General features: G+C 43.7%; 1 long non-coding RNA gene across 2 annotated transcripts in view; it reads left to right on the top strand.

Annotated features, from left to right (window-relative positions):
- Positions 1-27,097, top strand: part of LOC142665926 (uncharacterized) — a 133,425-nt gene that overhangs the window by 53,690 nt on the left and 52,638 nt on the right. For both annotated transcript variants that reach the window (XR_012851600.1, XR_012851601.1), the window contains exon 2: positions 9,580-9,683. This is a non-coding gene — a long non-coding RNA (uncharacterized LOC142665926). The remainder of the gene's footprint in view (positions 1-9,579; positions 9,684-27,097) is intronic.

Raw genomic sequence — 27,097 nt, 5'->3', positions numbered from 1 at the left:
GTCACCGCTTAGCAAACAGTGGGGCTTACAAATTATTTATCAAGATTTCTACCAGTCTCTTCCTAGTTCTTAAAAGAATTATACAGGATTATAAAAACATGGCTGCTTTCATCCAAAAACAGCACCACACATGTCCACAGGTTGTGTGTGGTATTGCAGCTCAGCCTTATTCACTTCAAATGGAGCGGAGCTGTAATATCAGAACCTATGGACAGGTGGGGCGCGTTTTCTGGAAGAAATATATATTGGCGGCACCGGGGATAGGACTATATACTGACGGAACGTACAAAATTAACATATGTATGGCTTTATTCAAGTCCATGAATCCAGAACCGGCCTCAGTGCGCATAGCATGTCACGACTGAAGGGGGCGCTCACAGCTTGCACACCCAACCTCACATTTAGTGCAGGAACCTATGGAAAGGCAGATGCACTGGATCCAACTACATGTTATTAGGCCACCATAAGTGGCGCCCATACAACGTAGTGCACAAGGCAACATCGAACGTTCGGCCAACCCTGCATGAGTCCATTCCATCCATGCCACGTCAAGGTGTTATTGCCAGCCATAGGATTACCTCCTTTTTGGTTTTTCATGCCGACATAGCAGCAGAAATCGCATATTCTGTCACTAGTTGGAACATACCTGGGAGCAGGTCACCCGTGACCGGACGTTTACACAGCTCGATAAAGGAAACGCATGATTGTAATTCTGTCAAGCTTCCCCTCTGCACGGTCCACCACTAGGATATCCATGCCAATCCATAGCCAAGGCCTCATTCAAACATTCGTACACTGACTATCTTCCTTCTATAGCCTCAAAACCGCTGCGTGGGGCTTACCTGCGGTTTTCTTCTTTAATATAGTCTTTCTGGCTGCAGCTATAATCAGTGACTGCAGCTAAACTGCACTGTATCACAGACTCAGGCTGCTTGGTCTATCCTCCATGCTTTACACTTCAATGTTGCTTGCGGTTTAGAACTTAAGCTTTGTCCGCAGTATTCCTTTTAATATCCAACCCCAGCCATTAGATAATGCTCCACATGGAGTCTTGAAAAGTTTGGAGTCTAGGGCTGAAATACAGTGTCAGTCTGGAGCAGCTAGAGACAAGAGGGTGCCCCACATACAAAATAAGTGCCCGTATATTTTTATCTGAACAACCAAGTCTTATCACAAAGAACTAAATACATCGTTTATAAGGTTACAAAAAAAGACACTGGACCATCAAGTCCAACCTATAATCCTACCTTGTTGATCCAGAGGAAGGCAAAACCCCCTCAGGACATAATCTAAAAAAGTTATAAACCCAAACAGCAACTGAGCTTCACTGGCAGATGGGGTTGAGGTTGGATCTCCTGTTGTGGTCAAACCAGAACCTGGACCAACTTGCAGATCTGGCCCTCTAGTGGGCAGTCCAACCCTGCCCATCTCTTCGAGTACCATTAGGATGACTCAGAGAAGAGGCCTCCAACTTAGGTGGTTGGAATCCCGAGCAGTGAGCAATTCACAACTTAAAAGGTTAAATATTAAAGATCTGCTCTTCCACGGTAGGTGGGAAATTAGGCGTTTATGTTGTATTATCTACGGCGCTGGACATTTATCGTGGCTTAGCCTTGAAGGAGTTAACCTGTTGAGCAGCACGATGACCCAGGAGCATTCCAGACCTGTCACCTGAGGTTACAGCGAGAGACAGGGAGACCGAGGCGCTGTTTGTCATTCAACGCTTCATTAATATTACTTCCTTTTTGAGCTCTCTTTTTTTTTTGTAGAATTCCAGAACACATTTAACCCCTTCTGTCCCATTCCGGGGCGATGCCATGAAAAACAGTCCTCAAGTCTAAATATCTAGTCCTAGTACTTGTTCTTCACCATCCTACCAGAACCTTTACATCGTAGATGAGGTCTCCATCGCTGTTTTTAGAACTAGGATTTTATAGTCTTGACCATGACCAAGTCCAACAGGTGGTGGACCATGGAGGGTCTATGGTGGCACCAAGTGAGGAACACCCTGGAGGTTGGTTTCCTCTGTATGACTTCGCTTGGTATGGATGTAGCAGAACTGAACATGGAAACAGTCTATGCAATGGGTGACTAAAGCGGATCATCGTGTCCTCCACAAGGGCGCACATACCGTGGCGATAGACCATGCAAACGCCATGTGGTCCATGAGAATGTCTAGGCCCAGCACAGGCTAGTTTAGTCCTGAAGTCCAATAGTCTGTGTGGAGCAAATAAAGGAAAAGTCATAGGGTTATGCCCCGATTCTCTTCTACAAGGAATGGGATGGGGTAGGGGAACAAGTATTGGGCATTCCTGTCCCGGGATGATATGGATATCAGTAGAAGTACCATGTCCCGATCCTCCAGTCGATGAGTCTCGACGGGGGTTAGGTAGGGAGGTGCAATTGCGTTTTGCTGCCGGAGTTCTTCTTTAATATCCAGCTTTTGTAGAACGGGCCGTATCAGAAAGCCCTGCTGTTGACCCCGGTTTGATCACTGGTACAGCCCTGGCATACTGGAAGCGCTGCCACTCCTTTGTTATCCAGCTATGTGAACGCATCCGTTCCAACACGTTTACAGTTTATATTTTTGGTGTTAATGTATCTTTAAGTAAATAATCTGTGCTCATTTCCCATGTCTGCTTCTTATACCCGTGGGCTGTTTGCGTTATCACGGTGACTCAGGCACTGAAATTTAGACAGCGATCTCCACCAAACCTGAAATATGCTGCATGCACAACATCGTATTCTGTCAGCCGGAACATCCATCACCATTATTAATGGCAATTTCCAGCTTCTCGAACGAGTGTAGCCTTCGGTACAGTAGAAGAACAATGTAAGTTTGAGTGATAGCAGGAGGTTTCTTTATGTCACAGAACAAACAGCATGTGGCTCCAAAATTACTTTACTTTCAGGCTGTCAAAAAATAAAAAAAAATGACGTTTTCTAAGAAGCGGATCTGGAACGTCAAGAATTTCTACCTATTATCCCTTCAGTTAGGCAAGAGAGCAACAACTGACAATTTGCTGTCTAGGAATCAATGCCTGGCCTTATATCGAGACCCTTGCTCTCCAACCAACCTGTGCCCACAACCCGCAAACACATATTTAGATAAACACTAAGGCCCCATTGCACATCGGCCGTGCCCGTGATAACAGCCCACAATTGCGGGCGCGGCCGGACGGCGGCGGACAGCCACCCGCATTTGCGGGTCGTGCTCCCATATAAAAATATGGGAGCACGGCCCGTAAAAAGCAAAAGAACGGACATGTCCTATCTTTTGCGGTACACTTCTACGGTCCGGACACCTTCCTGTAAATATACAAAGTAAATGGGTCCGTAATTGCTGACCACAATTATGGTCCGCAATTACAGATGATTTTTATGGTAGTGTGCATGGGGCCTAAGAGATTTTAAAATATCAGGGATATGCCTACAGCCAGGAATGGGTAGGCTGCGGTTACTATGAGAGATGACAACATACATATATTAGTGGGCTGCTTCTGCGACAGAACTTCACCGCTATTCAGCTTTGGCTGTCCCCATCTTCTACTATGGCTTTTGTTGTTTTTTTTTAGCAGGGGTGGACATTTGGACATTTAAACAAGGCCTGAGTGGGTCCATAACCCTCAATACTATTTAAGTACAAGGCTTGAAGATCTTAGGCCCCAACGCAACGACAAACATTTAGGCCCCTTCAGGTACCAGGGCCTGAGTCCGACCGCTGCCTATGCACCATCTATCGCTACACTCCTGGACCCAGACCACTCTAAGGGTCCCCTTACATGGTCCGACGGGGGCCGTGTAAACGAGCGCCGATCAACGAGACAGCTCGTTGATCGGAGCTCGTTTGCTCCTTTCACAAGGAACTATGTTACTCCGATCACTCGTCCCAATATATTTCCATCATGTCGGCAGCACATTTTCCCGATGGCAACGGATGTGCTGTCAACAACGATAATATTTGCTGCTACATAAACGGATACAATCATTTATCGGCTGATCGTTGCCCTGTTTACATAGGGCAATGATCGGGAACGAGAGCTCGGTGAATGCTCGTTAGCCCGATAATTGGCCTGTGAAAAAGTCCACATACCGCAGTTCTGGCAATTGTTTGTCCGTAGGTATACTAATACTTGTATATTTCCATTGCTTATATAGCGCCAACATATTCTGCAGCTCTGCACAAAGGTTATCGTCATTCACATCAATACCTGTAGCCAACGGGGCTCACAATCTAATTTCCGCATCGAAGATTCAGATACACACGATGGCCAATTTTAGTATGTTTTTCAAGTGTGGGAGGAAACCGGGGGAAGCCCATGAGAACATCCAACCACTGAGCCACCGTGCTGCACCGAAGTATACACAACATACTATATGTAGTCAAGTGTGGACCTTGCAGGACTGATGTGGGTGATGACAATCTGTGCACAGCACGGTTAGCGCCACATCAGCAGCAGATAAGAAGTGCTGGAAATGGAGCTGGACACCATGTAGGAGACGCCCGATAATCCTCCTCAATATAGAGGTGCGCGCCTCGATTTCCTTTATAGGTGATTAGTCTAAAATCGGTCACTATTCCTATATAGTCTCTATATTCAGGTTTACACGGGCACAATCTGCCTGCATGTATACATGTGGCATCCACAAACGGCGACAGATTACGCAGCCTGTGGCATGGTGGTACTGTGTTAGTGATTTTCGGGTTTTGGGAATAATTACAATAAAATCACAATGTTCTCCGGCTCGGAGAGGGGATTCTTGTTCTTCACTTGCAGAGCTGCAGTCTCACATTGTGAAGTGGGAAGTTCATTAAATAGGAATTTGTTAAATAGTAAATCAGAGGACCTGCTAATGAGAGCCAGACTCGAAGGTATTAATTCCCTCTAAAACGGCGTATGTAAGAGACTATTTCTCAGGATCGGATCTGCGATCATATTCGAAATAACACTTTCCCAGATACCTCCACTCAAAGAGATCACTAAGATGGTTGTTTTAGGGTTCATGCACACGGCAATTACTTCAGGGAGAATACTCATAATACGTTATGTGGCGAAACATGCGACAATTCCATGTGCCTCTGTATAAAAACGGAAGTATGAACCTATTGCAGACTACGGGTTCATAACATGGGTCCATTATACGTCTATATGCATGAGATACTACCAATTCTCAACCACTATAATCCGTGACTCCAGCTTCGCTGCATTATCTATTGGTACCGTACGGTAGTCTGAAATTCATCTCGTGTCTCGGAGTCATGATAAGTTTCTACCCTCTAACGTGTATATATATATATATAGCTACAATCATTCGCCCTGTTCATAGTCCAGAAATTTATAGTGAAGATATTTTACAGCTGGTACCAATTAAACCTTCTCAGGCCTGGTCGAGTTGTCCTCTAAGGCACTATATAGCGGTTGGCCGAATTATCGTTCGGCCGACAGCTATTCCGAATGACCCAACCACACAAGTGCACTCTGGGCTCGGCCAAGCGCGCATGTGTTTTCAATAGGGAGAAAGCCATGGCTACACTCCTCTGGCAGCGGCTTATCTTCTTACGAACTAAACTCTCATGCATCTTTAAATTCGACAGCCCGATCATTCCCCCCTGACATCGGGGCAGAGATAGAATGCCACCATACACATTAGATGCTCGGCAGGTTCAGCCAACATACATGTAATGTGTATGACCACTTTTATAAAATTCCAGGGAAGGTAATGTTTGGCCAGCTCATATTAAGAATCACTTCTACGGTTTCTTAAAGGGAACCTGTGACATTGAAAATGTAGTCCAATCTGCAGGCAGCATGGTATAGAGCTAGAAAAGCGGAGCAGATTGATATATAGTTTGGTGGGGAACGATTTCATAAAACTAGTCATTTATAGATCTAAATCCCTGCTGTTTCTGAGCTTAGGAGTCCAGTGGGCGGTCCTACTCTGATTGACAGCGATCTCTGTACACACACTTATGAAGTGGTGACCAATCTATAGGTAATCTAGCACATATTCCGGAGATCCTCACAAAAACACTTGGAGCGCTATGAAACAAGTCTCATGGGTGAAATAGCAGATGGAACAAGTTGATCTCTCCTCCAACAGACAGACAGACCCTCATTTAAGTTAGGTCAGGTAGAGGGCTGGTCAAATTTTTTTTATAAATAATCTTTATAAAACTATATGGGTGTTTACCCTCGAACACCTATTATGTATGTACAGTAGTTTTATGGAAGAGCTCTTAAAGAAATTTAAGTAGAGACCAGACCCTTTCACATATATCCGAGTATTTCCAATACCGATATCTTAAATTTATTTTAAAAAAAGTTGGATTAAAATTTTTTAGAAAAATAGTATTTATTTAGCCTGAAAAATATCTGCAGATTCCAGATTCCAAGCTCAACTACTGGCCAAACAGATCTTGTAGTCACAAGGAAAGATATATCAAGAATAAAAATGACAAGAATGGTGCCAGTCTGCATAGGTTAGGCAGATATGGAAAACAAATAAGTCACACCCATCCCGTACGGCGCTTCTAAAAGAATTTCCCCAAGAATTTCTCCGACAAGGTAAAGAAATAAAGGATTTTCGAACACATCCCGCACAGGCATACAAGGCGTCAGATAATCGTATCTGAAATAGACCGAACCGTGTTCAAAACCAAGTAAATGTTATAATCTGTTCAGGGATCAATAAACACCGGGGATGCCAAAATCAATGCTCCAGGCTTCGAAACGTGGGAAACATGGCTGATAATAAGGTCACAAACAATATGGCAACCCATATAGTGATTTCCTAGACGTGATGAAAGAGAAATACATATTTTTTTCTTAAAGGGGCTATAGGAGATTAAAAATAGGGGGTCTCCTTTTTTACAACAGTGCCATTCTGGTATATAGGACGTATATGGTATTGCAGCTAAGTTCTATTCACTTGTCGACTACAATATCAGACAATCGGGTAAAGGTAGACCTGTTCTAATCTGATAGAACCCATATAAAGAGCGATTTCATCCAAAAGCTACCCAGGCTCCATCCGGGAGATGTAGGTCACGCCATACTAGGGTAAATTCATAAGCAGCAGCAAACATTTCTTGGCTTGTCAGGTTAAGAACATGTTTGCCTTGAATGCCATGTGCCCCCACTCATTGCCCAATGTACCCTGGCATCTGCCCTGGTTTGCCTGGTACCGACAGAGTCCAATGTAAAACAACCAATAATTGTGATATCACGTAAAGGTGTGTGAAATAGTTAACTCGGCTCTTTTACATTGTCAAATTCTAACTCCACTACATTTTTACATTCAATGGGTTGTCTAGTTTCATTTTCAAATATCCTATAAAGGAATTGGAGTTACGAGGGTATCCCCAGGATCCTCAACTATCAACCAGAGAAGCTATAAAGATTCACTCACTCCCTGAACTACCCAACACACAATGCACTGATTTTGAACGGGCAGTGTGTAATGCTTAATTTCCCCTGTGATGGCGTTGCAGAGAAATTTAACACTTGCTGCCAGCTTCCCTCACAGATTATCAGCTGATCGCTGGTGGTCAAAGCAGCGGGACCTTCCTGCGATCAGCCTCTTGTTGGGGATGCTTTTAAAAAAAACAAAAAAAAGGGATTGTCATAATTGTGGAAATCTATTCAGATCTATGGTGCCTGCCCAATGGTCTGCCTTTAGGGGAAAGAAGGATTGTATGGTTTGGATCTTTGGAGCACAAAATGCCGCAGACATCCACACCATTTAGGAGTAAAAGCAAAATGGGAAAACCAAAAGTAAAGACAGCACGAAGATTGAGGGCAAATATTAACGGCATAAAAGCCTTTTCGTGAGCACAAACAAAAAGGACACAACGGCTACACACCACATATAGTGATCAGTGGATGACCCTGTGTCCTCCGGATGTTTCCCTAGAAACGCCTCCCCACTGATATTTTTAATAAATCACAGTCGGCTTCTTGCCACCTCATGCCTCCTCTATACATTCCTGAACATTACGTTCTGGTGCTTTTCCATATGTCTTCTACGAATGTCTGACAGCAGTTCTTCTCGGACAGCGCAGATGTTGAGCTTCGACCCTAGCAGTTTAGTTGACGTGCGGTCGCTGTAGATTGTCCCATGTCACCTCCTCTAACTCAGAATTCACTAAAGGTATGTAAAAACCTTACATTTCGTACAGAGTAGGTCACCCGTTCAGGACCCTCAACCAAAGTGGGGAGCAGCTACAAGCAATGCCTCTCTATCGAGGAGCCGGCACATCTGGACATTACACGGACAGCCCATTGATTTCAATCTGGACTCTGTAATGCCTCATTTCCCCTGTGGCAGCACTGCTGGGAAATTAAACACTTGCTGCCAGGCTCCTCCACAGATTACACTGGCGATTCCAGCAACAGGACACCTTGTGCATCGGAGGACCCTTTAACAAAAAGTGGATGCCCAAAGCAGACATGCCCATTACGTGGCATACCTCGTGGCCACTCAAAATAAAATAGTTTCTTTAAAGGCCCTAAATTGTATTGTTGTGGCACATAAATGTAAATCTCATCATACTTTACCCTAGCTGACCAGTAGAAGGCCCCCGGATGCCCTTGTGTGGGCTATGAAAACACCTCATCCGCAGCACTTAAGATGGTGGTGGTGGTGATGTGAGACTTTCTCGGCCATCCCTGCCACACCCTCGTCGCAACAGAAGCTGAACTGTATCTAAACTCGCTCAGCGCATGTCCCAGTACAGGAAATTCCGCTGTTTGTATCCGTACACACTCTGAACGTGCTCAGTTACTGTTAAACACCTGAACCGTAGAAGATCTTGCAGGCCTGGGAGAGCCATGGAAAGTGGCCATGAGGGTACATCACGTGACCACCGCCATCTTGGGTGCTATGGACGCAGTGTTCACATAGCTCATACATGGGTAGCTGGCGAGCATGATGAGATTTACAGATTCGTGTGCCACAACAACACAGTTTAGAGCCTTTTAGGAAATATTTTTGCAAAGCGAGCAACCACTTTAACAGCACGTCATGTCCTATTTTATGGCAGAAGTGTTGACATTGGGCTAAATTCCTCATCCTCATAAATGGTCTATGAAAAACTTGGGAAACCAAGTATTAGTTCAAACTAATTTTAGAATGGAGGTTTCCTTAAACCCTTATGGTGCCGTCAAGTTACATTTGCATGTGCCTATGAGTTTTACACTGACAGGCATTACACTGCAATACTGAAGGGATTAAGTAGTCAAGTTCCCTAGTAAAACTAAAAACAAAAATATATTACAAAAAGAAAAAAAACAAAAACCCCAAAAAAGCCTTTTTTCCCCCCTTACAAAATGCTTTATGATGAAAAAAGAAAAAGACATTGTATAGCTGCAACCGTAAAAACCCGTACTATAAAAATAAACTAACTTTTCACCTACACAACTGATGAGTTGGACAGACCACGATGCATTCTAGTAGACAGAACCAAATATGGTCTCTGCCACTTTAAGATCACCATACAATCATGTATACCGATAATGAAGTCAAGTGATCAGGACAAGAATAATGTATTAAACCGATGTTTATTCCTTTCCATTTCAGCCGTCATTGTGTCTTCATGAAAGTCTAACAAGCATTTCCCTCCATGTGGACGCCATGTAATGGGGGGACATTAAGCTGCGTTGGACGGAGCCTCTCTGACAGATGTAAGTACCACTTATGAAATGGATACCTTTGAAACCTTGTCCTAAATAAGAAGTGTTTGGTAAAATTTACATTTGCTAGATGAGTGGGGGGGAAAGAAAAAAAAAAAAGTTTCCCTATTGTAAGTGGATTTTGTGAAAGGACATCAGTGGAAAAATGCAGTCTGTTCTGCTGCTCGGATCACGCCGTGCTGGGTTGTTTTCGTTTACAGAATTTTGCCCTCTCATCTTGTGGCCAAATGTTAGTCACTCAGGTCTCCTAGCATCACTCGGAGGATGCAGAACAACCAAAACGGTTGCCAAGACAACATAACACTCCCATATAGCAGTTTGGGGCTCGGTCACCAAAGAGTTCATGGTTTCACGCGAACTTCCTCCGTCTTTGGACTTTGGCCAACAGTTTATAGGTTACCATTTGTGGATGGTTGACTACAGGCCACTGAAGACTATGGTCCTCTTGAACTATTTCCCCGACACGTCATTGGTGGAGGGTCTGTGAGCTGGTGCCTCCCAGTGTGTTGAGCTACGGTTTAATTTCTACATCTATGAGGAAGGCTGGTGACATTCCCATTGAAACCGATGGTTGAAGACCTGATTTATTGGAACACTCCTGTAGCTAAATGAAGCCAGTTTAAGAACATAATAGTCCGTTATTTATGCACATGATATGCCATAAATGTCTGATTGGTAGTGTTCCCACCTGCCAGTGACTTCCATGGAGAGAGCCTTTTCCGACATGTGGCCAACTTGGCTTGCTTAACAGGACCACCATGCTCCCGATAGGTTTGGTATACCTTCTTGAATACCCCTTTTACGATCATGGCATGCATGTGTTAGGAGTTTTTTTCTCCTGAAATAATTCAGTGTACTAAATATTACAGACCAATTAGGTGAGAAGTCGGGAGAAATATGTATTGGTACAATAGGATCCACTACTGGTTGGATTGGGTCCTGTTGTTTATTGTAAAGTGGACAGACAGCTCATTTCAATAGAAACGGTGTAATGCTTCCCTTCCCCTGTGGTGGCACTGTAGGGGAATTGACCATGAGTTGCCAAGTTCTCCACAGATTACGGTTGATCATTGGAGGACCCAGCTTGTGTCCTTTTATAGTAAAGACATCCGCCTAATAAAAAAAAAAGAAGGATTGTTCAAACTGACTAACCCCCTTATGGTGCTCAGGGGTGCCCCGCAGTCTAGGGCACTTTCACGGGTCACTACAGGGTGAAAATTGCTTCCTGGGTACATATTGGTTTTGTTTTTTGACACCGAAATAAAACGTATTATTCCAGCACAGCCACATTGTCTAATCTCTTTAGAGATTTCTCAGCATTTTTTTTTTTTAAGTCGATTAGCAAGCTTGGCTTTCCTGTAGTATGTGAATATTACACATGTAAAATAAAACCGATCGGAGCCACGGAGACACTGTCATTAACATTGCCTATTCTGTTCCTGCTGTCTGGGCCGAGTGTGAGCGACGACTTCTGGAGCAGGGGAGGTGTGGGAGGCAGTGGAGGGGTGACCTCGGTGAGAGCACCCTTCGTTCAGGCTGAGATCCCGTTTCAATTTCTGGTTCATTTCGTTGCATTTTATGTAGCTGTGCTGCCAAAGGGACGCTCAGTCCTTGACTTTGGCACAGTCCAGCATCTCTCCTCCCATGGTAAACAACTACTCAAACACGGAAGGGAAAAAATATGCTGTGATGGGTTTCCTCTCTGGATGTAATTTAACCTTTCATTTGAGTGTACATTGATTTTTGTGTTATCTTTCCAGTATTTCATGCGACTTCTACTCCCCATTGGTCCTTCTGTAATTTCCTTCTTCTCCTCCCCTACTGGTCAAATCTTCGTTCAAGAGAACATAACATCCAGCAACACAGATTTATAGGGAAATTTTTGTATATTCAACCGGGGACTCCCTGAAAGTCGGTAGAGTGTCCAAACACTATATTGTAAAATCATCTGTCCAAGTTTTGGTGAACATTTTAGGTCCATCTCGGAGGATGAGGGGGGTTCAAAATGTTTACGTTCTGCTTAAGAAAACCTTCAGCCAAAATGTAAATTTGATGGTGCTCCTAAATCTTTATGCGCAGGAACTGCGTGAAGACTTGATCTTGAAAGTTCCAAGCTTCTCATTTTCATTATTTTTTGGGGGAGATAGGAAGTAGCTGTCTGCCAGCAACTATAGTAAATCATTTTGGCTTCCATAGGGCCTACTTTATAGGGTGCTGGTCACTCGGAGGATCCTTTCCCCCTTTTTCAAGTCTTCCTGACAGAGGGATTGGCTGAGGGTTCCCTCACTGTGACTAAGTGTTCAGGGACATGTTTGTTGCACAAGAACATTGGTTCTATGCTTTAGAGGCGTAGATTCAATCAGAGACATATCAGAGAGCTGAAATCCTTCAAGGCTTATAAGCCTGCAAGATTTGTAGTTCGATTGTGACTTCAGTCAAGCAGGAAGTAGCTAGCTTCTCTTCCTACACGAGTTTCAATAGATATCAACTTATCGGATAGCCTGGGACATAACCGCATGAAAATAAAGTGAAGACATGGTATTTTTAACAAATACAGTAGTAGTATTATTGCACACATACGGTTTTCAACCAAACCCCTCCAGATTCATGTGTTTTTCATTCTGATCTATTAGAATACATAAAAGCCTCAACTATTTGTTTATTTTGACCTGAAGTCCCCATGTTCTCTAGTTAGAAGCCTTTTTATTGGTTTACCTTTCAAACCAAAATCTCCTGTTAAGATGTATAAACCCAATTTACATTATAACCGAGCCTTCAGAAAATGCACTCCCTCTCCTCTAGGCAACGCAGCGTGGATAAGGTTATTTCAAGTAGATCATGTGGAACCCAACATAATGCAACGTGTTCAGGTAGTCATAACATAGTGTAACATTTGTACTAGGCTACATTCCCCCTGTAGATTACGCCACACAGACCCCCTGTAGATTATGCCACACAGACCCCTTGTAGATTATGTCACACAGACCCCTTGTAGATTATGCCACACAGACCCCTTGTAGATTATGCCACACAGACCCCTTGTAGATTATGCCACACAGACCCCTTGTAGATTATGCCACACAGACCCCCTGTAGATTATGCCACACAGACCCCCTGTATAAGGATGCCACACAGCCCCCCTGTATAAGGATGCCACACTGACCCCCTGTAGATTATGCCACACTGACCCCCTGTAGATTATGCCACACTGACCCCCTGTAGATTATGCCACACAGACCCCCTGTAGATTATGCCACACAGACCCCCTGTAGATTATGCCACACAGACCCCCTGTAGATTATGCCACACAGACCCCCGGTAGATTATGCCACACAGACCCCCTGTAGATTATGCCACACAGACCCCCTGTAGATTATGCCACAATTTACAGGGACTGTCTCTAAACTCTGGACAGTCCCGGAAAATTCACTACAGTTGACCACTATGTACAATGCCCCCTGTTCTAGCGCCACACTACCCTTGTAGTGAGTGCAACAATACACTACATTTAACTTTCGGCTGTCCTACATACTCACTGATGCAGCGCCGTCTCTCATCTTCTTCAGGTGTGGTCTGTCATCTGCTTGGGATCTGCCAAGGCGGCGCGATCACGTCATCACATCGCCTTCGTAGAACCTGTGAATACGAGAGACCACACCTGAAGAGGACGGCGCTGCATTGGTGAGTATGCCAATGATAGCTAGCAAGGGAACTAGTAGTTCCCTTGCCAATCCCCATGTCACAGATCTGTTTTTAACGGTTGTTACATGTATTGACATCCGTTAAAAACGGATCCATTGACTTGTGTGGGGGCCGTCTGGCCGTGAAAACGGCCAAAAATAGGACATGTCCTATTTTTTTACGGCGATTATTCACGGGCCGTTAAAAAAACGGCCGTGTGATTACACCCATAGAACATCATTGTTCTGAAAACGGACCCGTCGTGGTTTCTGTTGACGGTAAGAATAGTACTGCACGCTGCGCTGTTCTTCCCTTCACATCTAATGACACTGCCGACAGAGTCTCCAACAACAGTGTGAACATAGACTAATGCACTAGTTCAGACTCTGCACCGAGCAAGCACTGATACAAACAAATAGCTCCAAGGTAACATTTGGCCTAGGGCACACCTGTATATTAACCAGCCCATATAGAGATGTTGAGGCACGAGTAATATGATCAGATCCACATTCTTGCCGTGGGAAACAAAACACCAGCATGCTTCTTATTGCATCACTCAATACTAAAAACGATAAGGAGGATTCGTTGGAACAAAATCTGCTCTTCAAACCAACCCACCCAAGACTCCATACTATTTAGTGAAGTCTGGTAGAATTAATGCCAATCTGCCAACATAGCCGATAACAGGGAGCAATCGGTTGCAGATTAAACTGTATAGCAAAGAGGAGAGAAAACTTCAGGTTTAAGCCTCATGCACACGGCCGTGCCCGTAATCACGGCCCGTCGCCGACACCCGTGGGCCGCATTTTCGTGCCGTGCTCCCATACAAAGTATGGGAGCACGGCCCACAAAAATAGGACATGCTCCATATTTCCTGGCACTGTTCTACGGCACAGACACCTATCAATAGCGCTATGGAAAGGTGTTCGCGGCCACTTAAAGAGGCTCTGTCACCACATTATAAGTGCCCTAAGGAGATGGGCGCTATAATGTAGGTGACAGCAGTGCTTTTTATTTAGAAAAACGATCTATTTTAAACCACTTTATGAGCGATTTTTAGCTTTATGCTAATGAGTTTCTTAATGCCCAAGTGGGCGTGTTTTTACTTTAGACCAAGTGGGCGTTGTACAGAGGAGTGTATGACGCTGACCAATCAGTGACCAATCAGCATCATGCACTCCTCTCCATTCATTTACACTGCACTAGCGATATAGTTATATCCTTATGTGCAGCTACATAAACGCACTATAACATTACTGCAGTGTCCTGATAATGAATATACATTACCTCCAGCCTGGACGTGATGTGTATTCAGAATCCTGACACTTCTGAATCTTTTCTGTGAGATTCCAGCAAGGCAAGCGTAATCTCGTATGAAATTACAGGTTACATCGTAATCTCGCGAGATTACGCTTGCCTTGCTGGAAATCTCACAGAGACGCTACAGAAGTGTCAGGATTCTGAGTACACATGACGTCCAGGCTGGTAGTGATGTATATTCATTATCAGGACACTGCAGTAATGTTAGTGTATGTGGCTGCACATAAAGATATAACTATATCGCTAGTGCAGTGTAAATTAATGGAGGGAAGTGCATGACACTGATTGGTCAGCGTCATACACTCCTCTGTACAACGCCCACTTGGTCTAACGTAAAAACACGCCCACTTGGGCATTAAGAAACTCATTAGCATAAAGCTAAAAATCACTCAAAGTGGTTTAAAATAGATCGTTTTTCTAAATAAAAAGCATTACGGTCACCTACATTATAGCGCCGATCTCCTTAGGGCACTTATAATGTGGTGACAGAGCCTCTTTAATGTGTATTTAATATAGTGCGTTCATCGCCACTTTAAGGGAACACGATGTATTTAAACAACATTTTAGGGGAAAGACAGAAGAACCTTACATTTCCATTCTACGCGGTTTGTAAATGAGCCATGACAATCAGATTTACCCTGTGACAGGTGAATGTCTCTGCTCGGAGTCGGATATTAAATGATGATGTGCTATTTCTCGGTAGTCTAACACGCCGGGTCTTGTCTGCATTCTATATCACAAACTGTATGGACCGGGAACAAAAATCGAACCGAGATGAAAAGAATAAAAAACACAGCGAAGTTATGTGCAGAAGACGTGGGGGATTTTAATCATCTTACAGTCAAAGGGAGGAAAAAACAACTGTACTTATGCTGGTAATCCCTCAAAATACAAATCAGCTCAGATATAAAACTAGGTACGTCAATGTGTTAACCCTTTAGGTTAAGGAACATGACAACCTGGCAGGACATTAGGTGCTTCCATTCACTGCTGAGAAAACTAGCTGTATGTTAGTGCTCTGATCCCCACCGATCAAAACTTCAGAGGCCCTTACGATCATGAAAACGAAGCGGCAGAAGCGCTCTGGTAAGTGCTGTGCCGCTTTGTTTCTGATCGGCTTTCCTTGGAGCAGTGTACGGGCTCAATAGAAAGTATATGAGCCTGTATACCGCTCACTGGGCTTTCTGAGGAAAGCTGAGCAGAGCCGATCAGAAACAATGCGGCAGAGCGCTTACCCGAGAGCTTCTGCCGCTTCGTTTTAGTGATCGCTGGGGGTCCCAGTGACCCCCACTGATAAAAACTTCTGATATGTCAAAAGATTTTTAAGAACTTAGTTGCCCTCTAAATGTTTACTGTATGGAACTATAGGACAGTATTATGTGGGCACTATATGTTATTTAGAACATATGATGGTGTTTTTAGGCAATTTTATTAGTGCTGTATTAAAAAAAAAAAACAGAAGGGCCACTCACAGGGAGCCCAGGGGCCTCCAATGGCCTTCATCTGACCCGCACCACTAGTCCTAAGAACTGTCAGTCGAGCATTTTTTTTTTTTTAAGTGCTACAATTTTCAGTAATGAGGGTGACAGGAGAGACTGTTTAGTTACCAGGGTGGGTCCATAGGATCCAGTTATAAAAAGAAATCAAAAGTCACAATCTCTAACACTACGAATAATCCACACTATACACTAGTGGGCCAAATTAAGATTTTCCCTGAAGAAATATAGGATTTATCTCTATCTATACCTCAGTAAGATGAATCCACTTAATGGTAATGTAAATGTCGTTCACTGAATAGATAGATTGACTGCCTGATTAGAACGATTAAAATTGAATTTTATTAATATATTATAAAATATGGCTCATATAGCCCAATAGTGACATATATTCAGGCTCAGACAAGGTAGTCAGGGATAGGAGGTGGTGAGACTCTCCTCTTATAGTATACAGCCCTGACAGCAACTTGCTGAGAGAAAATAATTCCAGCCCACCGGGCTCACAACAAGTGGTCAGAGAGAAGAGTTAGTCCTGTTGACGGACTAATCTTGGACAATTCTCCGAACCACCGCTGCATTAATTAGGACAACCCTACGCGTTTCAATGTCACTGGTAGGTGTGACACATCATCAGGGATTGTTAAAGTTGATGCCGGTTAAGCACAATTTCGTGCTAACATTTATTTCTCCCGGCTCGTGCACGACTCTAATACAAATGGCCGCACACGAGCCGGCGAGACTGGGAGCATATGAAGGGCTAGAGCCCTCCCCCTGCACTGACGAGGCTGTCAGCCCACCACCAATCAGACAAAGACACGTCCCAGCAGTGACGTATCCGGACTGTGGCGAGCCCCCAAACAGCCCAGCCAATCAGGCTGAAGTGTGACGATAAAGCGTCCTTCGTAACCCTGGAGACCTGAAGCGGATAAACACAGATTACGGGACAGACATGTAATAGGTAGAGATGCCAAAGATTTGTAATATCATGATGATCCACAGACCATCCTCAAAACTCCTATCGGAAAAACCTCATAATGATACACACTCCGATCAAGGATGGAATTCTTGCCCTTTTTGATCATCATAACTCACACAGAGTGTAATACTGTCGGAACGTAGTAGGTACAGTTTAGGGTCGTTCATTAAACTAGACACAGTTTAGGCTGTACACAGACGCCCCAAATTTAGTTAAACGTAATATCACATATTCAATGAATCAGTTAGAGAAAAAACCGCATATGAGTCCTCTAACAGTGTGAACAGGGGTCAGCAGTAGTTTAATGTGAAAACACACAGATGATACTGTTAGGGGAGGTCAGGTGCATAGTTGTGCCACACATACCACCACCCACATGGGGGGAAAAAGTAAACAAAGGAAATAGATTTCTTTGATGTTATGCTCACAGAAAGCATGCATATGAGATCTTTTCATTTAAACCGGCGGGACTCATAGTTTGCATACGAAAGATCCACTGCGCTTCTTTTTGTAAGATCTTCTTATCATGATCACCACCTCTCGCCAAAGGTTTAACGTGTTCAATCCCTTGAAATTTCAATGTCAAGGAGTCACCATTATGGCATTCCCATACATGCCGCGACACCGGAGTATCATCCTTTCTCCTTATATCCCCAATGTGGTCCCTAATCCTCCTTCTAAATTCTCTCTTCGTTTTGCCTATATACTGTAATTGGCAGCCACATGTGATCAGATAAACTACACCTTTGGTCTTACAGTTAATATAGGACCTATTGTCAAACACCCTGCCAGTCTTGGTGCTTTTGAAATTTTTACTGCACAAAATCGAGTCGCATGCCTTACATGAGCCACATCTGTAACTCCCATTGAACCCCCTGTCCAACCAGGTGTTTGGTTTGTTTTGTGTGCTCATGTGGCTATGCACAAGATGATCTTTTATATTGCGCCCTCTTTTGTATGTTATAAAGGGAGAGTCCCCTACCAGATTACCAACGTCAGGGTCAGCTTGCAAAATTCCCCAATATCTCTGCAGGATTTCTCTAACCTCCTTACTAGCAGAGTCGTAAGTACCAATGATCCGTATAGTGTCATCATCCTTCAAACGTGATTTGGGGTTAAGAAGATCATTTCGGTTGCATCCAAGTGCATTTTGATAGGCCTGTTTGAGAACATGTTTCGGATATCCTCTCCGTCTAAACCTGTCCTCCAGTTCCCTCGCTGACATTTTATAGTCTGATATAGTGGAACAGTTGCGTCTCGCCCTCAGGAACTGGCCCTTGGGTATTCCACGTTTAAGGTTAGCTGGATGGCAGCTTTCCCATCTGAGGAGACTATTAGTGGCAGTCTTTTTACGGAACATGTTGGTTTGGATGTTCCCAGATGGTGTTTTCGAGATCAAAATATCAAGAAACGTGATCTTGTTGTCATTGATCTCACAAGTAAAAAATAAGCCCAGATTGTTTACATTAAGAGTCGCCACAAATTCCTCAAATTGTGCCTTGGTACCTTTCCAGAGGATCAGGATATCGTCTATAAATCTCAGCCATAGCACGATGCACGATGTCCATTTTTCCATTCCATCATTAAAGACAGTTTCATGCTCCCACCAGCCCAAGTACAAATTGGCATATGTGGGAGCACAGGGGCTTCCCATAGCCACACCCCTGAGTTGATGGTACGTTTTCTGGTCAAAGATAAAAGAATTATGCTCTAGAATAAACCTAAGCAATATTACAACAAACTCGTTGTGAGTCTGAAACTGTGTGCCCTTACCCTTCAGAAAGTATTCGACAGCTACACACCCCTGATCATGAGGAATGGAGCTATATAGGGCTTCCACATCAAGTGATGCCAATAGGACATCCTGATCGCAGCGTATGCCTTCAAGCTTACGCAAGACATCCATAGTGTCCCTTACATATGAAGGAAGGGACACCACAAAAGGTCTAAGAATCTGGTCGATGTAGATGCTTGCATTTTGAGACAGGCTGTCGATTCCTGACACAATTGGCCTACCCTTCAGTGGCTTAGTCCCTTTGTGCATTTTTGGGAGACAATAGAAGGTGGCCGTCTGTGGAAAATCGGGCAGCATAAACGCCATTTCCTTCTCACTAATTAGGCTGAGGCATTTGGCTGAGCTCAGGATACATTTCAATTGATTTCTGAAAATTATGGAAGGATCGGATTCCAACACTTTATAACATTGATGGTCATTTAATATCTGGTAGCACATCATGCTATATCTCGTGCGGTCCATTACCACAACATTACCACCCTTATCAGAGGGCTTTATTATGATAGTGTCATCACCCTCAAGTGATCGTAAAGCGACCATTTCATCTTGTGTTGTATTGAAACCAGAAGGCCTGGAATGATCGAGTAATCTGAGTTGGTCCTCCACTACTTTAACGAAAACATCGATCGGGGTGTTGTCATTCAGGGGAGCAAATTTCGTCGAGGGTACCCTAAGTGTGGTAAAGGGACCCTTACCCTCTTCCCTGTGACTTTCTTCCCATAGACCCTCCAACAGCCTGAGGTTTGGTAAATCCTCTTCCATAATCCCCAGTTCAGTACATTGACGTTGGTCATGTGTCTTGAAGAACTTCTTCCATTTGAGTTTACGTGCAAACAGGTTAAGATCCTTAACCCATTGAAACAAATCAAACCTATTGGTAGGGACAAATGATAGTCCCTTACTAAGGATGCCCAGTTCCTCCGCAGATAACGTTCGGGAGGACAAATTAATCACCTGGGATTCATCCCTAGATACTGGAGGTCCTGATCTTAAACCTCCCTTCTGTCCCTCAAGAGGTACTCTGAGATAGGGTGGCTCTTGGATAAAAAACCACCCCGATTGGCTGCTTTTCCTCTGCCCCTACCTCTTTGGTTACCGCGGTTAACATATCTGCCTGACTCCATCCCTCCCCGTTGTCGTCTGGGGTGGTTTTTAAAATGCTCTGAGTCAGAAAATTCTTGCTCGGAGGAGGACACATCTGTGTCCACTTCATGGGACGCACCAGTTCTTATACTATAGTCAAATATTCTACCCTCTTTGAAATCGAGAGTATCGCGCACGAACTGAAAATGTTTTCTTTCCTTAATGTTACTGATAAACTTTTCCACTGTCTGTTGTAAAACAGTCTCTTTCCTCTCATACTCTTGATTACTCACAAATTTGTGTACCAGATTAATACCATCTTTCAATTCCTGTGTGCTCCTGACTAAGCAGTTTTTTTCCTCCTCCAGCAATATTCCCATGAATCTCAACGAAGATTCAATTGACTCCTTTTCCCATTTTTTGAGAAAATCAGGTGATCTAATTCTCGCTGCAGGAGTCAATGAGATCCTCAAACCTCTTGGGACGATCTGATTTTTAATATATGTTTCCAACGTTTGAACCTCCCACCATGATCTAAGATGATCTTTATAGGCTTTTGTGAGTTGGCGAAAGGAAGCCGTAATACTAAAACTCTGGGTGGACGACACAATTTCATTCTCCGAAAATACCTCTTTAGCATCATGCACCCATTTATCCATATCAATGTCCCCTGTCAAAAATCCTGCCATCTCCACTAGAATGGAGTATATTAGTATGATGAATCCACTTAATGGTAATGTAAATGTCGTTCACTGAATAGATAGATTGACTGCCTGATTAGAACGATTAAAATTGAATTTTATTAATATATTATAAAATATGGCTCATATAGCCCAATAGTGACATATATTCAGGCTCAGACAAGGTAGTCAGGGATAGGAGGTGGTGAGACTCTCCTCTTATAGTATACAGCCCTGACAGCAACTTGCTGAGAGAAAATAATTCCAGCCCACCGGGCTCACAACAAGTGGTCAGAGAGAAGAGTTAGTCCTGTTGACGGACTAATCTTGGACAATTCTCCGAACCACCGCTGCATTAATTAGGACAACCCTACGCGTTTCAATGTCACTGGTAGGTGTGACACATCATCAGGGATTGTTAAAGTTGATGCCGGTTAAGCACAATTTCGTGCTAACATTTATTTCTCCCGGCTCGTGCACGACTCTAATACAAATGGCCGCACACGAGCCGGCGAGACTGGGAGCATATGAAGGGCTAGAGCCCTCCCCCTGCACTGACGAGGCTGTCAGCCCACCACCAATCAGACAAAGACACGTCCCAGCAGTGACGTATCCGGACTGTGGCGAGCCCCCAAACAGCCCAGCCAATCAGGCTGAAGTGTGACGATAAAGCGTCCTTCGTAACCCTGGAGACCTGAAGCGGATAAACACAGATTACGGGACAGACATGTAATAGGTAGAGATGCCAAAGATTTGTAATATCATGATGATCCACAGACCATCCTCAAAACTCCTATCGGAAAAACCTCATAATGATACACACTCCGATCAAGGATGGAATTCTTGCCCTTTTTGATCATCATAACTCACACAGAGTGTAATACTGTCGGAACGTAGTAGGTACAGTTTAGGGTCGTTCATTAAACTAGACACAGTTTAGGCTGTACACAGACGCCCCAAATTTAGTTAAACGTAATATCACATATTCAATGAATCAGTTAGAGAAAAAACCGCATATGAGTCCTCTAACAGTGTGAACAGGGGTCAGCAGTAGTTTAATGTGAAAACACACAGATGATACTGTTAGGGGAGGTCAGGTGCATAGTTGTGCCACACATACCACCACCCACATGGGGGGAAAAAGTAAACAAAGGAAATAGATTTCTTTGATGTTATGCTCACAGAAAGCATGCATATGAGATCTTTTCATTTAAACCGGCGGGACTCATAGTTTGCATACGAAAGATCCACTGCGCTTCTTTTTGTAAGATCTTCTTATCATGATCACCACCTCTCGCCAAAGGTTTAACGTGTTCAATCCCTTGAAATTTCAATGTCAAGGAGTCACCATTATGGCATTCCCATACATGCCGCGACACCGGAGTATCATCCTTTCTCCTTATATCCCCAATGTGGTCCCTAATCCTCCTTCTAAATTCTCTCTTCGTTTTGCCTATATACTGTAATTGGCAGCCACATGTGATCAGATAAACTACACCTTTGGTCTTACAGTTAATATAGGACCTATTGTCAAACACCCTGCCAGTCTTGGTGCTTTTGAAATTTTTACTGCACAAAATCGAGTCGCATGCCTTACATGAGCCACATCTGTAACTCCCATTGAACCCCCTGTCCAACCAGGTGTTTGGTTTGTTTTGTGTGCTCATGTGGCTATGCACAAGATGATCTTTTATATTGCGCCCTCTTTTGTATGTTATAAAGGGAGAGTCCCCTACCAGATTACCAACGTCAGGGTCAGCTTGCAAAATTCCCCAATATCTCTGCAGGATTTCTCTAACCTCCTTACTAGCAGAGTCGTAAGTACCAATGATCCGTATAGTGTCATCATCCTTCAAACGTGATTTGGGGTTAAGAAGATCATTTCGGTTGCATCCAAGTGCATTTTGATAGGCCTGTTTGAGAACATGTTTCGGATATCCTCTCCGTCTAAACCTGTCCTCCAGTTCCCTCGCTGACATTTTATAGTCTGATATAGTGGAACAGTTGCGTCTCGCCCTCAGGAACTGGCCCTTGGGTATTCCACGTTTAAGGTTAGCTGGATGGCAGCTTTCCCATCTGAGGAGACTATTAGTGGCAGTCTTTTTACGGAACATGTTGGTTTGGATGTTCCCAGATGGTGTTTTCGAGATCAAAATATCAAGAAACGTGATCTTGTTGTCATTGATCTCACAAGTAAAAAATAAGCCCAGATTGTTTACATTAAGAGTCGCCACAAATTCCTCAAATTGTGCCTTGGTACCTTTCCAGAGGATCAGGATATCGTCTATAAATCTCAGCCATAGCACGATGCACGATGTCCATTTTTCCATTCCATCATTAAAGACAGTTTCATGCTCCCACCAGCCCAAGTACAAATTGGCATATGTGGGAGCACAGGGGCTTCCCATAGCCACACCCCTGAGTTGATGGTACGTTTTCTGGTCAAAGATAAAAGAATTATGCTCTAGAATAAACCTAAGCAATATTACAACAAACTCGTTGTGAGTCTGAAACTGTGTGCCCTTACCCTTCAGAAAGTATTCGACAGCTACACACCCCTGATCATGAGGAATGGAGCTATATAGGGCTTCCACATCAAGTGATGCCAATAGGACATCCTGATCGCAGCGTATGCCTTCAAGCTTACGCAAGACATCCATAGTGTCCCTTACATATGAAGGAAGGGACACCACAAAAGGTCTAAGAATCTGGTCGATGTAGATGCTTGCATTTTGAGACAGGCTGTCGATTCCTGACACAATTGGCCTACCCTTCAGTGGCTTAGTCCCTTTGTGCATTTTTGGGAGACAATAGAAGGTGGCCGTCTGTGGAAAATCGGGCAGCATAAACGCCATTTCCTTCTCACTAATTAGGCTGAGGCATTTGGCTGAGCTCAGGATACATTTCAATTGATTTCTGAAAATTATGGAAGGATCGGATTCCAACACTTTATAACATTGATGGTCATTTAATATCTGGTAGCACATCATGCTATATCTCGTGCGGTCCATTACCACAACATTACCACCCTTATCAGAGGGCTTTATTATGATAGTGTCATCACCCTCAAGTGATCGTAAAGCGACCATTTCATCTTGTGTTGTATTGAAACCAGAAGGCCTGGAATGATCGAGTAATCTGAGTTGGTCCTCCACTACTTTAACGAAAACATCGATCGGGGTGTTGTCATTCAGGGGAGCAAATTTCGTCGAGGGTACCCTAAGTGTGGTAAAGGGACCCTTACCCTCTTCCCTGTGACTTTCTTCCCATAGACCCTCCAACAGCCTGAGGTTTGGTAAATCCTCTTCCATAATCCCCAGTTCAGTACATTGACGTTGGTCATGTGTCTTGAAGAACTTCTTCCATTTGAGTTTACGTGCAAACAGGTTAAGATCCTTAACCCATTGAAACAAATCAAACCTATTGGTAGGGACAAATGATAGTCCCTTACTAAGGATGCCCAGTTCCTCCGCAGATAACGTTCGGGAGGACAAATTAATCACCTGGGATTCATCCCTAGATACTGGAGGTCCTGATCTTAAACCTCCCTTCTGTCCCTCAAGAGGTACTCTGAGATAGGGTGGCTCTTGGATAAAAAACCACCCCGATTGGCTGCTTTTCCTCTGCCCCTACCTCTTTGGTTACCGCGGTTAACATATCTGCCTGACTCCATCCCTCCCCGTTGTCGTCTGGGGTGGTTTTTAAAATGCTCTGAGTCAGAAAATTCTTGCTCGGAGGAGGACACATCTGTGTCCACTTCATGGGACGCACCAGTTCTTATACTATAGTCAAATATTCTACCCTCTTTGAAATCGAGAGTATCGCGCACGAACTGAAAATGTTTTCTTTCCTTAATGTTACTGATAAACTTTTCCACTGTCTGTTGTAAAACAGTCTCTTTCCTCTCATACTCTTGATTACTCACAAATTTGTGTACCAGATTAATACCATCTTTCAATTCCTGTGTGCTCCTGACTAAGCAGTTTTTTTCCTCCTCCAGCAATATTCCCATGAATCTCAACGAAGATTCAATTGACTCCTTTTCCCATTTTTTGAGAAAATCAGGTGATCTAATTCTCGCTGCAGGAGTCAATGAGATCCTCAAACCTCTTGGGACGATCTGATTTTTAATATATGTTTCCAACGTTTGAACCTCCCACCATGATCTAAGATGATCTTTATAGGCTTTTGTGAGTTGGCGAAAGGAAGCCGTAATACTAAAACTCTGGGTGGACGACACAATTTCATTCTCCGAAAATACCTCTTTAGCATCATGCACCCATTTATCCATATCAATGTCCCCTGTCAAAAATCCTGCCATCTCCACTAGAATGGAGTATATTAGTATGATGAATCCACTTAATGGTAATGTAAATGTCGTTCACTGAATAGATAGATTGACTGCCTGATTAGAACGATTAAAATTGAATTTTATTAATATATTATAAAATATGGCTCATATAGCCCAATAGTGACATATATTCAGGCTCAGACAAGGTAGTCAGGGATAGGAGGTGGTGAGACTCTCCTCTTATAGTATACAGCCCTGACAGCAACTTGCTGAGAGAAAATAATTCCAGCCCACCGGGCTCACAACAAGTGGTCAGAGAGAAGAGTTAGTCCTGTTGACGGACTAATCTTGGACAATTCTCCGAACCACCGCTGCATTAATTAGGACAACCCTACGCGTTTCAATGTCACTGGTAGGTGTGACACATCATCAGGGATTGTTAAAGTTGATGCCGGTTAAGCACAATTTCGTGCTAACATTTATTTCTCCCGGCTCGTGCACGACTCTAATACAAATGGCCGCACACGAGCCGGCGAGACTGGGAGCATATGAAGGGCTAGAGCCCTCCCCCTGCACTGACGAGGCTGTCAGCCCACCACCAATCAGACAAAGACACGTCCCAGCAGTGACGTATCCGGACTGTGGCGAGCCCCCAAACAGCCCAGCCAATCAGGCTGAAGTGTGACGATAAAGCGTCCTTCGTAACCCTGGAGACCTGAAGCGGATAAACACAGATTACGGGACAGACATGTAATAGGTAGAGATGCCAAAGATTTGTAATATCATGATGATCCACAGACCATCCTCAAAACTCCTATCGGAAAAACCTCATAATGATACACACTCCGATCAAGGATGGAATTCTTGCCCTTTTTGATCATCATAACTCACACAGAGTGTAATACTGTCGGAACGTAGTAGGTACAGTTTAGGGTCGTTCATTAAACTAGACACAGTTTAGGCTGTACACAGACGCCCCAAATTTAGTTAAACGTAATATCACATATTCAATGAATCAGTTAGAGAAAAAACCGCATATGAGTCCTCTAACAGTGTGAACAGGGGTCAGCAGTAGTTTAATGTGAAAACACACAGATGATACTGTTAGGGGAGGTCAGGTGCATAGTTGTGCCACACATACCACCACCCACATGGGGGGAAAAAGTAAACAAAGGAAATAGATTTCTTTGATGTTATGCTCACAGAAAGCATGCATATGAGATCTTTTCATTTAAACCGGCGGGACTCATAGTTTGCATACGAAAGATCCACTGCGCTTCTTTTTGTAAGATCTTCTTATCATGATCACCACCTCTCGCCAAAGGTTTAACGTGTTCAATCCCTTGAAATTTCAATGTCAAGGAGTCACCATTATGGCATTCCCATACATGCCGCGACACCGGAGTATCATCCTTTCTCCTTATATCCCCAATGTGGTCCCTAATCCTCCTTCTAAATTCTCTCTTCGTTTTGCCTATATACTGTAATTGGCAGCCACATGTGATCAGATAAACTACACCTTTGGTCTTACAGTTAATATAGGACCTATTGTCAAACACCCTGCCAGTCTTGGTGCTTTTGAAATTTTTACTGCACAAAATCGAGTCGCATGCCTTACATGAGCCACATCTGTAACTCCCATTGAACCCCCTGTCCAACCAGGTGTTTGGTTTGTTTTGTGTGCTCATGTGGCTATGCACAAGATGATCTTTTATATTGCGCCCTCTTTTGTATGTTATAAAGGGAGAGTCCCCTACCAGATTACCAACGTCAGGGTCAGCTTGCAAAATTCCCCAATATCTCTGCAGGATTTCTCTAACCTCCTTACTAGCAGAGTCGTAAGTACCAATGATCCGTATAGTGTCATCATCCTTCAAACGTGATTTGGGGTTAAGAAGATCATTTCGGTTGCATCCAAGTGCATTTTGATAGGCCTGTTTGAGAACATGTTTCGGATATCCTCTCCGTCTAAACCTGTCCTCCAGTTCCCTCGCTGACATTTTATAGTCTGATATAGTGGAACAGTTGCGTCTCGCCCTCAGGAACTGGCCCTTGGGTATTCCACGTTTAAGGTTAGCTGGAT

This window comes from Rhinoderma darwinii, chromosome 13 (assembly GCF_050947455.1).
Source record: "Rhinoderma darwinii isolate aRhiDar2 chromosome 13, aRhiDar2.hap1, whole genome shotgun sequence".
Taxonomy (NCBI): Eukaryota; Metazoa; Chordata; class Amphibia; order Anura; family Rhinodermatidae; genus Rhinoderma; species Rhinoderma darwinii.
This window is presented reverse-complemented; position numbering and strand designations above follow the sequence as displayed.